This window comes from Pseudophryne corroboree, chromosome 6 (assembly GCF_028390025.1).
Source record: "Pseudophryne corroboree isolate aPseCor3 chromosome 6, aPseCor3.hap2, whole genome shotgun sequence".
Classification (NCBI taxonomy): Eukaryota; Metazoa; Chordata; class Amphibia; order Anura; family Myobatrachidae; genus Pseudophryne; species Pseudophryne corroboree.
Genome location: NC_086449.1, coordinates 77,690,641 through 77,705,111, shown reverse-complemented (window position 1 = coordinate 77,705,111; position 14,471 = coordinate 77,690,641).

Below are 14,471 nucleotides of genomic sequence, written 5' to 3'. Positions count from 1 at the left end.
AGGGGCCCCCTCAAACCTTATCCGGCCCTGCTGGGGCAGGACGCTCGCCAGTCGCTACTACCGCATGGAGCATGGAGCAGAGGAAAGCCGTCTGAGTGGGTGGCCCGCTGCCTGCCTCCCCTTTGCCGCCATCTGAAGCTCCCAGAGGAGGTCAGTTTATCTTTAGGTATAAACAGTATATGTTGCTTGGAAACATATACTGTTTGTACCAAGGAAAAACAGTATATGTGTATGCATACCTTGTGGCATAATGTGAATTTTGGCTCATACCGTGTGCTATAATGTGAATTTCGGCTCATACCGTGTGCTATAATGTGAATTTCGGCTCATACTGTGTGCTATAATGTGAATTTCGGCTCATACCGTGTGGTATAATGTGAATTTCGGCTCATACCGTGTGGTATAATGTGAATTTCGGCTCATATCGTGTGGTATAATGTGAATTTAGGCTCATACCGTGTGGTATAATGTGAATTTTGTCTCATACTATGTGCTATAATAATGTGAATTTCGGCTCATACCGTGTGGTATAATCAGGGGTTAAAGTGGGCCGGAACGGGGCGGAACTGCGTTCCGTCACCTCCTTCTGGAGGCGGAACCGTTCCTCCTCCGCCAGCCCACCTTCCCCGGGTTTTACCCGAACAGATTCTGCAGATGAGCCGTGCTGCATGTCTAAATAGATGAGGGAGGCGGGCGGCACTACAGTGACATGGCCCGCCTCCCCCCTCCTATGGCAAGCTGGGAATGAGACGCAGTGACGTCATGGAGTGACGTCTGCCTCATTCCCAGCGGCGCGCCGCACAGAGAGCAGCAGAGGAGCTGCTGCTGGACTTGAAAGAATGCCGTCGCTGTGCAGATTTGGAGGGGGCACAGAGATAGAAGCACCCAGACAGCCCCTACCTTACACGCAGCTGCACGCACTCTGTTCTGGATGTGGGAGGTGCACACAGCAGCCCACAGGGTACAGTGAGTGAATGAATGCTGAAGGGAGGTATGGGGGGGGGGGGTTCTACTTATATCACATGTCTCTAAATAGTATTCTGAGGTTTAGGGGTTTTTTTTTCAAATCGTTGTTTGTTGTTGTTGTTGTTGTTTTTTTTTTTTTTTTTCGGGGGGGGTTGGGGGGTGTTGTTAGTACTCATTGAGGATTTCCAGGGTTGTTGTTAGTGAATAAGGGTGTGGGTGCTTTGGGGTGTTATTAATGAATGAGGGTGTGGGTGCTCTGGGGATTTTATTAATGAATGAGGGTGTGGGTGCTCTGGGGATTTTATTAATGAATAAGGGTGTGGGTGCTTTGGGGTGTTATTAATGAATGAGGGTGTGGGTGCTCTGGGGATTTTTATTAATGAATGAGGGTGTGGGTGCTCTGGGGATTTTATTAATGAATGAGGGTGTGGGTGCTTTGGGGGTGTTTTTAATGAATGAGGAGTGTGGGTGCTGCTGATGTATTAATAAAGGAATAGTGGATTGTGGTGTGTTAGGTCAGGTTATAGATCTGCTTAGCTGACAAATGAAACAAAACTAATATAAAGTGTGTGTTGGGGGCAGCAGTGACTAGGGCAGTGGTTCTCAACTGTGTACCGTGCCTCTGGACCAGTGGCAATCAAAAGAAGGGGCGGCTATTTCAAAATCTGGCATGAGCCAATCACGGCTTGCGGACTGGCAGCTTCTCATTAGCTGGCGGTCCGAGAGCTATGAATGGCGCACAATTGGCGCCAGATTCAAAGTGCAGCCTTGCTTCTTTTGAATAGCAGCCGGTCTGTGAGCCAGGACTATCTGGCAGCCGCTGCCAGCTTTACACCACAGCCGGGACCTGATGATTCAGGCCACAGCCACTGATGCAGGAGACTCAATGCTCCAGAGTCCAGGCTTTCAGGATGCAGGGGGTGAGAAAGAAGCAGGGGGTGAATTGGGGGAGGGTGTGAAAGAAGCAGGGGGTGAGACGGGGAGGGGGTGAAAGAAGCAGGGGGTGAGTTGGGGGAGTGAGAGGAGCAGGTAGTGAGTTTGGGGAGTGAGAGGAGCAGGTGGTGAGTTGGGGGAGTGAGAGGAGCAGGTGGTGAGTTGGGGGAGTGAGAGGAGCAGGTGGTGAGTTGGGGGAGTGAGAGGAGCAGGTGGTGAGATGGGGGAGTGAGAGGAGCAGGTGGTGAGATGGGGGAGTGAGAGGAGCAGGTGGTGAGTTGGGGGAGTGAGAGGAGCAGGTGGTGAGTTGGGGGAGTGAGAGGAGCAGGTGGTGAGTTGGGGGAGTGAGAGGAGCAGGTAGTGAGTTTGGGGAGTGAGAGGAGCAGGTGGTGAGTTGGGGGAGTGAGAGGAGCAGGTGGTGAGTTGGGGGAGTGAGAGGAGCAGGTGGTGAGTTGGGGGAGTGAGAGGAGCAGGTGGTGAGTTGGGGGAGTGAGAGGAGCAGGTGGTGAGATGGGGGAGTGAGAGGAGCAGGTGGTGAGATGGGGGAGTGAGAGGAGCAGGTGGTGAGTTGGGGGAGTGAGAGGAGCAGGTGGTGAGTTGGGGGAGTGAGAGGAGCAGGTGGTGAGTTGGGGGAGTGAGAGGAGCAGGTGGTGAGTTGGGGGAGTGAGAGGAGCAGGTGGTGAGTTGGGGGAGTGAGAGGAGCAGGTGGTGAGTTGGGGGAGTGAGAGGAGCAGGTGGTGAGTTGGGAGAGTGAGAGGAGCAGGTGGTGAGATGGGGGAGTGAGAGGAGCAGGTGGTGAGTTGGGGGGGTGAGAGGAGCAGGTGGTGAGTTGGGGGAGTGAGAGGAGCAGGTGGTGAGATGGGGGAGTGAGAGGAGCAGGTGGTGAGATGGGGGAGTGAGAGGAGCAGGTGGTGAGATGGGGGAGTGAGTTGGGGGAGTGAGAGGAGCAGGGAGTGAGATAGAAGCAGAGGCTGAAAGGGTCGTAGGGAGTGAGAGGTGCAGGGGGTGAGATGGGGGACTGAGGCACAGGGAGTGAGAGGTGTAGGGGGTAAGAAAAGGAGAGAAAGATTCAGATTATTAGACACAAAGGAGAGCATTTAGGGAGTATGGGATACCTAGGATGAAGATATGGACACATGAGGAGAGTGACAGACAAAGGAAACAAGAGAGAGGTGAGCAAAGGTTGTTCAACATATACTGCTAAATTGTGAATCAAATCTAAAATTAGGAGGGGGAGGGCACTGCTGTGGGCATTGTGTGTGTAAAGGGCACTAGTATGTTGGGCGGGCAATGTGAATAAAAGTGTGCTACTGTGAGGCATTATTTTTAATTAGGGGTACTTTTGTGTGGCCACGCCCCTTCCTTGTGAGGCCACACCCCTTTTGTGGCGCGCACCTTCGACGCGCATAGGGGGAGGGGTCATGGGGGAGATGAGTTCCCCCACCTCTCCAGTACCACTTTAAACCCTGGGTATAATGTCTGTTTCCCCAGTGAATCTTTCCCTTCATGCCTCTGTAAACCTCACTACAAATGTCTCGCTACTCCCTCCTACTCCTACAGAGACCTAAGGTACCCACTGCCTCTCCCTGACCCCCTCTCCTTGTTACCCACTGCCACCTCCCCCTGGCATCACCCACTTTTTCCTCGTCACCCTTTCCCCAGTGTTACCCACTCTGCCTCTCACTGTCACCCTCTCTCTGTCACCCACTGCCTCTCCATCTCCCACTGTCTCCTTCATCCACTGCCTCTCCCCTGTCACTATAAACCCATCACCCTCTCTCTCCTGTCACTCGCTGCCTCTCCAAAGTGTCACCCTCTTCCCGTCTTACGAATACGACGTTCCCTTTGAGGCCATGACCCTTGTTGCTAGGTCATGCCCCTGTTGTGAGGCCATGCGCACCTTCATGGGACCGCACGCCTTCGGCATACACAAGGTGCCCCCCCTGTCATTTTCTCCTGGATCCGCCCCTGGATATGGGCCAGAGTTCGTTTTGCGGACAAATGGCAGTGGACTGAGGCCCTCATTCCGAGTTGATCGCCTGCTAGCTGCTTTTAGCAGCCGTGCAAACTCATAGTCGCCGCCCACAGGGTAGTGTATTTTCGCTTTGCAGGAGTGCGAACGTCTGTGCAGCTGAGCGGTTGCAAACACATTTTGTGCAAAACAAGACCAGCCCTGTAGTTACTTATTCTGTGCGATTATTGCTGCGACGAATGACACGGTAATGACGTCAGATACCCGCCCAGCAAACGCCCGGCCACGCCTGCGTTTTTCCAAACACTCCCAGAAAACGGTCAGTTGACACCCAGAAACTCCTACTTCTTGCCAATCTCCTTGCGTCCGCTAGTGCGACTGAAAGCGTCGCTAGAACCTGTGCAAAACCACGATGCTCTTTGTACCCGTACGGCGCGCGTGCACATTGCGTTGCATACGCATGCGCAGATTTGCTGTTTTTTTTTAAATGATCGTTACGCAGCGAACAACGGCAGCTAGCGATCAACTCGGAAAGAGGGCCTGAGTCTCTATTCATAATCTCATCCATAGACTGTGTTAAGTATTACGTCTCTTTCTCATGGCGGGACAATTTATTAGAGATATTGGAAATCACTCCTTTAATGGAATCCAGCCATACTAATTCAGCCCCGCTAGCCTGAGAAGGTGCACTACACTGAGTACATAGTAGTGAGCTACCTGGGGAAGAGGAACACTCTGCCGTACATGAAACACACGCTTTGCCTAACATATTGTAAATGTGACAGCACACACACACACACACAGGAAATCTCATATAATATTCCAATTGGATGAGCGCTGGTGGTGTTCCCCAGAGTCAGAAAAGCATCAAATAACACGAGAAAAGGAAAACTCTAGTTTGGGGGCACTCTTCTATATTCATCATGAGCTTACTGTGCCCAAAACTTACAACCATTATTTGGTATAACCTTTAACCTTTATTTGGTATATTTTAAAATGCAATAACATAAGGAGCTACAATATCGGGGAAAGAAAATGACAAACACAGATATACATATAACAAAATATCAAAAACTTGCTAAAGAGCAAAGTACATGATTCGACAGCAGTGTAAATGTGCCCTTGTTAATTATTAGTATTTATAGTTTAATCACAATGCAAGTTTTAATTGACTTATTGGAAAATTACGGACCCCAAAAATTGTGTGGATAAATCCTAGATTTACTCAGTAATAATCATTGTGTGTGTGTGTGTGTGTGTGTGTGTGTCTGTATATTTCAATAAAGTTGTTTGTAAACACATGTGTAGTCTATCTCATTTGCGGTTACAGGATTCATATACAAACACTTGCCCACCATTGCATATATGTGCCAGTCAGTGTTGGTGTTAAGTACCACAATTCCTAGACAACAAAAGTACAGATTATCCACTCCATAGAGCACTTTCATATTCCGTATATGTTTATAGGTCTCCTTAGGATAAATTATTTTATCTTCATGTTGGTGGGGGATACGGTCATTAGGTCGACACAGCTTAGGTCAACAGTCATTAAGTTGACCACTATTGATCGACATGCATTAGATTGACATGGTTAACAGGTCGGCATGGTCATTAGGTCAACATGTACTAGGAGAAACACTCTTAGATCCCTCGCAGCGGGGGATGCCAATGACGCAATTTGTGTCATGACCCCGCCCCCTGCCCCACTATGCCACTGCTCCTCCGCATCACGCCCCCTGCTGAGCAGACCTCCCAGAGGAAGCAGCCAGAATGTCTGCAACTATGCCCCTGTCAAAATCGAAAAATATCGTTATTCTCATGCCTTGTACTAACCACATGCGCTTGCCCGCTGCACGTGCACGTTCTCTCCCGTGCGTGCGCATATTCGCAGTTGCGTGACGGCGCCTCCACGGTCGTGCGCTCAGGCGCGTGGTATGTGCATTTACGGTATAGTTTGTGTGCGTCTGGCGGGCGACTCGATCGTTACATAGTTAATCCAAATAGTATATTTTATAGGTTATGGTCCCTTTAATAATATCTGTAAGTATGTTTAGTGTAACTGGTTCATGAACAAGGGAATTCCTCTTTGCATGATACGAAGGGTCAGACAGGGTCTGAACAGTGGTGTTTAGTGCCTAACCGAAGAGTATATTATTAGTAACATTCCGGCGTTGGTTTGAAAGAGATTAATCGCTCCTGCTTATAGTTATGTTTAAAAGAAGTTTATGGACTTTAAAAGTATTTGCTGTTTTATTACACATGTGGGGGGAAACCTGAGATTCCCTCCCACCTGAGCATTTTGGAATAGTCACAGCCCACCTGTTCAAACAAACCTATGACCTTTTGTTATAATGTGAAGACAGATTCCTGTGTCCAATGAACAATGAGATTGTAGGGCCCTTTGTAGTGTACTGTATGTTGTGCATATAAGAAACAGCCAGGCTGGACCAGCTCAGTCTACTCTCCACAAAAGGTTTTCATCACTGACTAACTATGGAGCTGGTGACCAGGACTGCGCAGCGATCATTCCCCAGTGTGTACGTTTTTCTCTGTAACCAACTTGTTCTCTGTTTGTATTTGCCATACTCTCTCTCTCCCTCTGTTATTGTTTAGGATTAAGACGCTATTGTATATTTATGTCTAGTTATCCTGCTTAGGTGTTTCATGTGCTGTAGTGTATAAGCTGTAAACTGTATTTTTCCCTTTTCACATAGCTAAATCTCGTAAGTAAAGGTGTTGGAACCTCAGCAGGGTGTCTGTGTTTCTCTAGCTAGTACAAAGGGTTTCTGAGTATCTCAATCACTCAAACAGCTTGCTTAAATATCCAGGTTAACCAGTGGTATATCATTGCAGTATCTCAATACTAAGACTTACAGTATAATCAGGCTCTGTGTTTAAAGTTTATAAAAGTACTGTCTGTGTACGCTCGCTGTGTGTATTCCATACACCCAGCGCAGTGTGTGTACGTTACTTGCGTACCACGTGTGAGGTCTTCATACGCAAATAGCGTACGGAGTGCGTAGCACGTGCACGAGGTTTAGCGGCCATTACGGCTACACAGTATTAGTATATAGCTAATGTTAAAAGGTAGATAACGGACACTATCAATTGGGGCCTCGTCCTTCCTCCACATATTCGCACTAGCGAACACAAGCAGACTTTATCTGTCAGCAAAGGGGGAAGGTAGTATCCCTTGGTATCCGTGTTGGTGGTTGGGGGATACGGTAGTGCTGACTAGATAAGCGTCTGCATCGCTACGTTGTAGGAGTGCTGGTGGAATCTGGAACCGAAGAAGGTATTAAGCTATTGTCTTTTTAAATCTGGTTTTAATTTCTATTTGGTGCCAACTGCACACGCAGATTAGATTGCTTGTCTGTTTAAATAGGTTTAAAAATATTTTTAATCGCTCTGCATAGCTTGATAGTTTTATTTTTAACTCAGGCCTAAAATAACTTTAGGGGCTGGCATGGTGATTTTCTTTGTGACAAAAGGAGCCGCATGGTCTGTCCTCCATTTTGTGTAACCATCATGGATGTGGAAGGGGGAGGAGCAGCGGCCATTTTGGGAAGGTCATTTTTTTTTTCTCTGAATGGCTAATTTTCAGTTGACTCGGGAAATAATCAGCTATCCATTGTCAAAAAGAAATCATCATTTAATAAGTTTTTAATGCATTTATCTAATCCATATCATAAATCAATTATAAATAGTTCAGATGGGGATTAATGAAAGTTAATAATAAAATAAATATTTGAACGACACACAGAAATAAAACAAAGTTGTTGTTTTTTTTTTTTTTTCTCCCTTCAAGAGCCTGTTTAACTCTGCTACTTGTGAGATGGGCCATTGAAATGCAAATGAACCTGTGTAACTGGGTTTTTTTTTTTTTTCTCTCAGCAGTGAAAGAAATCGCCTTCACAGATAGTTAAAAAGCACATTCATATGCAAATTAGAAGCACTGAATAGGGTCACATAGATGTAATAGTGATTAGTACATTTATGTAATATCTATATGTGCGTGCTTACATCAATGTATGTTATTAGATTAATTTAGAATTGCATTTTTCATTTGTGTAATTTTCACATCTCACTCTCCTGTTTGCCATTTATCATTGATAACGTGCTGAGAAAGATTTGTTGCTATTGGTAGTTAAAAGTAAAATTAATACGTAAGGAAGTAATTTGTAAAACACGCACACGGCTTGCCTAAGATACAAGGAAGTTCTGTGTGGTGTTCAGTAAATGATTACAGTTAAATATCATTTGCATTGATAGAAACGTGTTACTTGTGTTACTGTGGACGTGTCTGGCCTGTGTACACGTGTCCCTAGCAAAGGGCGGGACAAGCGTACGCGACGCAAGGGCTGACGCACGTAGCGTATATTACGCAACGGAGCGTATAGGTACACCCATGTAACACAAATCACACGATAGTATTGTTTTAGTAGGCGATACGGAGGCAAAGCGATAATAGCGCAAGTCAATCTCAGTGTCCTAAATTTTAGCGTAAATAATCCTTCTCTAGTTGTAACTCCTTTCGGGACTAGACTGCGATACTGAATGAAAGGGATTTCTGTGCAGAAACGAAAGTAAAGAGTATATGAGGTGAAAGAGTGTATATATATATATATATATATATATATATATATATAAGTTTCTCATTTTTGTGTGGAACCACAGAAAATCGAGTTCTCGTGAGGTACATTCGTGAAAGTGACAGCGCGGTGGCTTGGGAGGAGGCATCCCTTGTTAAACATATTAAAATAAGAGCATTAGAGTATAGCAGACCAGGAGGTCACGGACCAGGAGGTCCAGAGACAGACCAGGAGGTCTAGGTACAGCGGACTAGGAAGTCCGCTATAGATAGAGTCAAGAAGCACAACCCCAGGAGGGTTGGTGCAATACCCATATAGGCCATTAAGCTCTGGCTGAAGGAATTCGCAGCCACAATTTTCGATTCCACTGGTCGTTCCGCACATAAGATTAGTTGCTTATGTGCAGAACGATTGTACCGCATGTAATTGTGTGCATTAGTTTGTAACTTGACCCAGTACCATTTGCGTACGCTAGAGGGGTCATAAACGCTATTTGTACATTCTAACGTGATTTGTGTAATTTTTTTTTATTTTAAGGGAGGTTCGCTGGTCACTCAGGAATTCTCCAGCAACTGATATTTACTGGGAAGGGTTAAGTGCTCTTCGGATCACACCCACACGTTCCAGTAAATAGAGGTTCAGGTTGCAGGGGCCCTAGGTTGAGTACGCCAGCGCTAAGGCAGTGTGTGGGCGTATTGGTCGACGTGGGCGAGTGAGTGAAGGTACTCGGTAAACTTTCACCGTCGGCCTACCCCAGACATCTTGGTTTTTGTAAGGGTTCGCTGAAGACCCTGATTTGAAGGTCAGAGGTAGTGAAAGCAACACCTGCAAAGATGGGGGCCAGTTGTTCAGGTAGGGGACGATCAACCCTGGTTCAGGTTGATTTAGTAAACCGGCCCATAAGGTCGGCAAGGTATATAACGTGTGATACAGACCAGGAGGTCCAAGATGAATCACATACAAAGGTTTTCAATGAATGGGAAAGAATGACTGTGCATGACGGGGAAAAGTTCCCACGGGTAGGCAGTTTTAGCCCCGCGGTGTTACAAAATCTAAGGAGAAGGATATGTCTCATTAAATCTGCAAAGAGACGGATCAAACATTATGATTATTTACAGTTATGGCAACGGGAAAGTGAAATACAAGGAGGATTAGCTTACACAGCTGACTCTCACTTTGGTAAGAAAAATATGGCAACAAGAGAGAAAGTGGTTACAGAGAATGGCACACTGGGGTATGATAAACATGCACTTAGTAACTGTATAGATGATAAGAATAATTGTAACGAATGTAACAATGATAAAAGTAAAACTGTTAAATGTACAACTATTAACCCGTGCAAGATGCACTCCATGTTAAACTTCCCTCAGGATTACAAGCAAGAAAGTGAGCCCAGCACGAGGTCGGCACCATTTCCAGCAGCCATCATACAAGACATCCAGGTGGACGCGACCAAATCGGTAAAGGCAGTAGTCAAACCCCCTTGCGGAGGGTCAGGTGAGGTCGTGTCCACAGGTACGTACAGTGTTATATATCACGCACAAACAAATGTATCTCATATTGTAGAACCAACACAAGATGATGATATAATTGAATGGAACATCAAAAGACACCTGGAGTCACAGGGCAGTAAGCAAATGACAATCAGTAGACAAGCCCTGAAAACGAAGCCACACCAGCTTAAGCCCCAAACCCCTGTGAGAAATTCAAATGTGATAGTTTGTTATCATTGTTACAAAGAGGGACATTTTGCAAGAGATTGTAGATCAAGAAATATACAAAAGTCATATCAACCCCCTAGACAACGACATGACCATGATATCCAAAGAAACAGGGAAGCACAGGGAGGTAAGAAGCCTCAGATCCCTGTGGGTAAGTCAAAGGTGATAAGATGTTAGAATTGCCAGAGGGAAGGTCATTTTGCACGAAGTTGTAGGGTTAAAGATCCACAAAAGGTATATCAACCCCCTAGAAAAAAACATAAAAAAAAAAAAAACATGAGCAAAGTCATGATACACGAAATTGTAATCAGGGATCATATAAGAAGAAGTTTGGGCCGCACCTGTAATATGCAGTCAGGAAAGGTGATCATTAGGACTGATAGTAAGCCTGAGGTTACAGTCAATGAAATTGGGAGGTCATTCCTTGAAGACACAGGGACGGCCGGGTAAACTTTGTAATTTATCTGTAAATGTTTCTTTCTCCCCATCTCTGACGTTCATCGGCAGAACTCAAACATCACATAGCTACTTGGTCTTTGCAGAAGTCTATCTAACCCCAGTGTGACCTACCGACATCGGTGTGTCCTGGCCAGGCACAAAAGGGTGGAGTGTGGAAATACTGGTGGGGGAGACTGCGCAAAGATACCAATGGATGTGTTGGTGTGACAGCCTGATGGTGAACGGAAGATCTGACAATGTTTTTTTTTTGTTTGTTGTTTTATGTAACATATATATGAATTGTTCTCTCTCTCGTTTGTTTTTTTTTCCTCTTCTCTCTCATGTTCTCATGCTTTACAGATGGTATGTCACACATCAGTTAGACAAATGGTAATGCAAGATTTTTGCTCCTTACAGAAAGATCGCAGATTTGGAAGGAATATTGTATCACCAGAATGTTCGTTTGGAAGACTGAGAGACAGCACCTTTGAGATGACAACAGAGCAAGAAGAACAACAAGACTAGAGGACAAAAGCATCGTAACATTTTTCTTTCCCCTCAAATTATTTTTTTTTGTACCCCCATTAAAAATTTCTCTTTCCACTCCTCTAAGATGGACTTGCCCCAAGAGACTGTGATCCGGATTTTCCTGTTGACCATGATGTTGACCAGAGCAGTCTGTTTCGGTGAGAGTACCATGGAGGTCGAGAAAGGATCTGGAAAGGGTTCTGATGACCAGGATGGAGGCGTAGTTTTCCAAGAGCAACATAATCACTGAGTAAAGGCGAGTATCAGAAAACGATCTGATAGCATTGACAATAGAAGGAATTGTGAAGGATTGTTAGCTGAAGAGAACTGCATCTGTAAGCACTGTGACAATATAGTTGAGGATGGGTGCATCAAGAAATGTCAGTCCAGTTTTAATGTCCACATGGACCGGCATCCATTGAGTGACTATCACTCCTTAGTGGGTAAAGTGTTAAACCAGACAGACTGTTGGGTATGCTCTCAAGTACCTCAAGGTCATAGCAAATCAGGACTAGTACCATTCCCTTTAACTGTAGGAGAGGTACTTGAGTTAAGTGGTGGGAGGCCGGTGGACAAGAGGTTTAATATCTCTAGTCCTCCTAGTTTGAAGCTCCACCAGTATCATGTGGATAAGTCCTTAGTATGCTTTAACATTTCCAATCCCCGAAAGCCGGGAAATTGGGAAGTGTCATGGAGTAATCAAACCATGACATTTTCATATAGAGCCGACAGAATGCCCATAGACACAGAGCTTATACGCCAGATAGCCAACAGTGGAAAATATTTCCGGTATAGGTACACTCTAGGAAGTAGGACCATGCGAGTTGGAGAAGTATCACCAGGATACTGTGCACATATCGTACAACCGGATACGTGTACTAGACAGATGGGAGAGTTAGGGTTAGGAGATTTCACATGGAAAATTTGTAACATGGTAATGTCATACTCTGTCCCATATGTTCTCCCCGATGATGCATATTTCATATGCGGGAGAAAGGCGTATAAGTGGCTTGCCCCAAACTCAGAGGGATTGTGTTACATTGGAAAAGTACTGCCTGAAGTAATGACTGTATCCCATACCAAAATGAAAGACATTCACCGCGGTGCCCAAGCTCCTTATACTCACACTCATTACGAGCACGTCGTTAAACGGCACCTGATAGAGAGGACAGAGCATCCGGCCTCTGATCTGATCCATGAATCTACCGGGATTCAAGTCCTACTCGCGTTAGATATCACTCGTACCGCCAGAGGAGTGATAAATTATAGATATATATCTGCGCTAGCAAACTTGTTAGACAATATCACCGAAATGTATGACGACACGTTCAGGTACACTGGGAGAGAGTTACAAGCCTACAAAACAGAGCTGGTTCAGCATAGGATGATTCTCAATTATCTCACAGCAGTGACAGGCGGGTATTGTGTTACCCTAGCAACTCAGTATGGAGTAAAGTGCTGCACGTATATTACAAACAGCACTGAGGACCCGGCCGAGGTCATAGACCAAAAGATGGATGACATTTTGCAATTAAAGTGGGAGTTTCGAAGGAAACACAATCTCACACTCGCTGCTGTGGGTAATGAGCTGACCAGTTGGGTGTCATGGTTGAACCCACGAAATTGGTTCTCTGGTTTAAGAGAATGGGCCCAAGGTATTATAATGGATGTAGGGAAATTTCTCTTGTGTATTCTGGGAGTCGTCATATTGGTTGGTCTGATATTTAGATGCGTTCGGGCTTTAACGAAGTGTAAAGGTAGTACCAGAGTGATGAGTCTGAGGAGCGAGGACACTGTAATAACAACAACTAATTTGATTTATGACCCAACGATAGAGACAATGTTTGATGAAAATGTGATTCCACGGTCCGTTTCTTTCACCTGTTTCTCCTTTGTTTTCCTCCAAGGTACAAAGACATCCGCTTGGAAGAAGAATTTGACAACCTCTTTTATACAGACCATTGATGAACTATGTCACAGACCCCAATATCCCTAGTGACTTTAACTTTTTACGAAAGCCCAATACTTTAGAGACTGTCATTTTATGGACAATGGAACAGCTTTTGCTCGCTATTTACAACAAAAGCACCGAGAGACATCAGACAACATGTACATCAGACAAGACCTCAATCGGCGACTGTTTATTTAAACTCATATAGTTTACGACTGCATTTATAACGATTGTTTCTTATCTTCATCTCTACAACCTCCAGTTGACAATTGATTCTCACATATTAGCACTCACATGTTCCCCCCCTTCATGTATCATCAACTAAATGTGCTCCCCCATTTGTTGCAACCAAAAGCCGAAAAGAGCTCGGTAGAGTTTGACAGCCCATCCACAGACCCTTGATACGGGATAAGAAGGATTCAAATGTATACTTCGCAATACCTCGAAGCTTGATTTAGAACACGTACGGCACGATGATACATGACCCCTCAAACATGGATCTCATACACACATGCTTTTACTGTCTCACTAGGTCATACTTTTCCCACCTTCTCCTCTCCTCCCTTACCCAATCATAAAAAGGTGTTTACATGATGACATATATTTTTCTGTTTTGTTTAGGAAGTGGCAGTTATTGGTGACTGCCAAAGGGTGGACTGTCAAAGTCGAACAATATTGTTATTCTCATGCCTTGTACTAACCACATGCGCTTGCCCGCTGCACGTGCAAGTTCTCTCCCATGCGTGCGCATATTCGCAGTTGCGTGACGGCGCCTCCACGGTCGTGCGCTCAGGCGCGTGGTATGTGCATTTACTGTAGAGTTTGTGTGCGTCTGGCGGGCGACTCGATCGTTACATAGTTAATCCAAATAATATATTTTATAGGTTATGGTCCCTTTAATAATATCTGTAAGTATGTTTAGTGTAACTGGTTCATGAACAAGGGAATTCCTCTTTGCATGATACGAAGGGTCAGACAGGGTCTGAACAGTGGTGTTTAGTGCCTAACCGAAGAGTATATTATTAGTAGGGATGTGCACCTGAAATTTTTCGGGTTTTGTGTTTTGGTTTTGGGTTCGGTTCCGTGGCCGTGTTTTGGGTTTCGAACGCGTTTTGGCAAAACCTCACCGAATTTTTTCTGTCGGATTCGGGTGTGTTTTGGATTCGGGTTTTTTTTTTCAAAAAACCCTAAAAAACAGCTTAAATCATAGAATTTGGGGGTCATTTTGATCCCATAGTATTATTAACCTCAATAACCATAATTTCCACTCATTTTCAGTCTATTCTGAACACCTCACAATATTATTTTTAGTCCTAAAATTTGCACCGAGGTCGCTGGATGGCTAAGCTAAGCGACCCAAGTGGCCGACA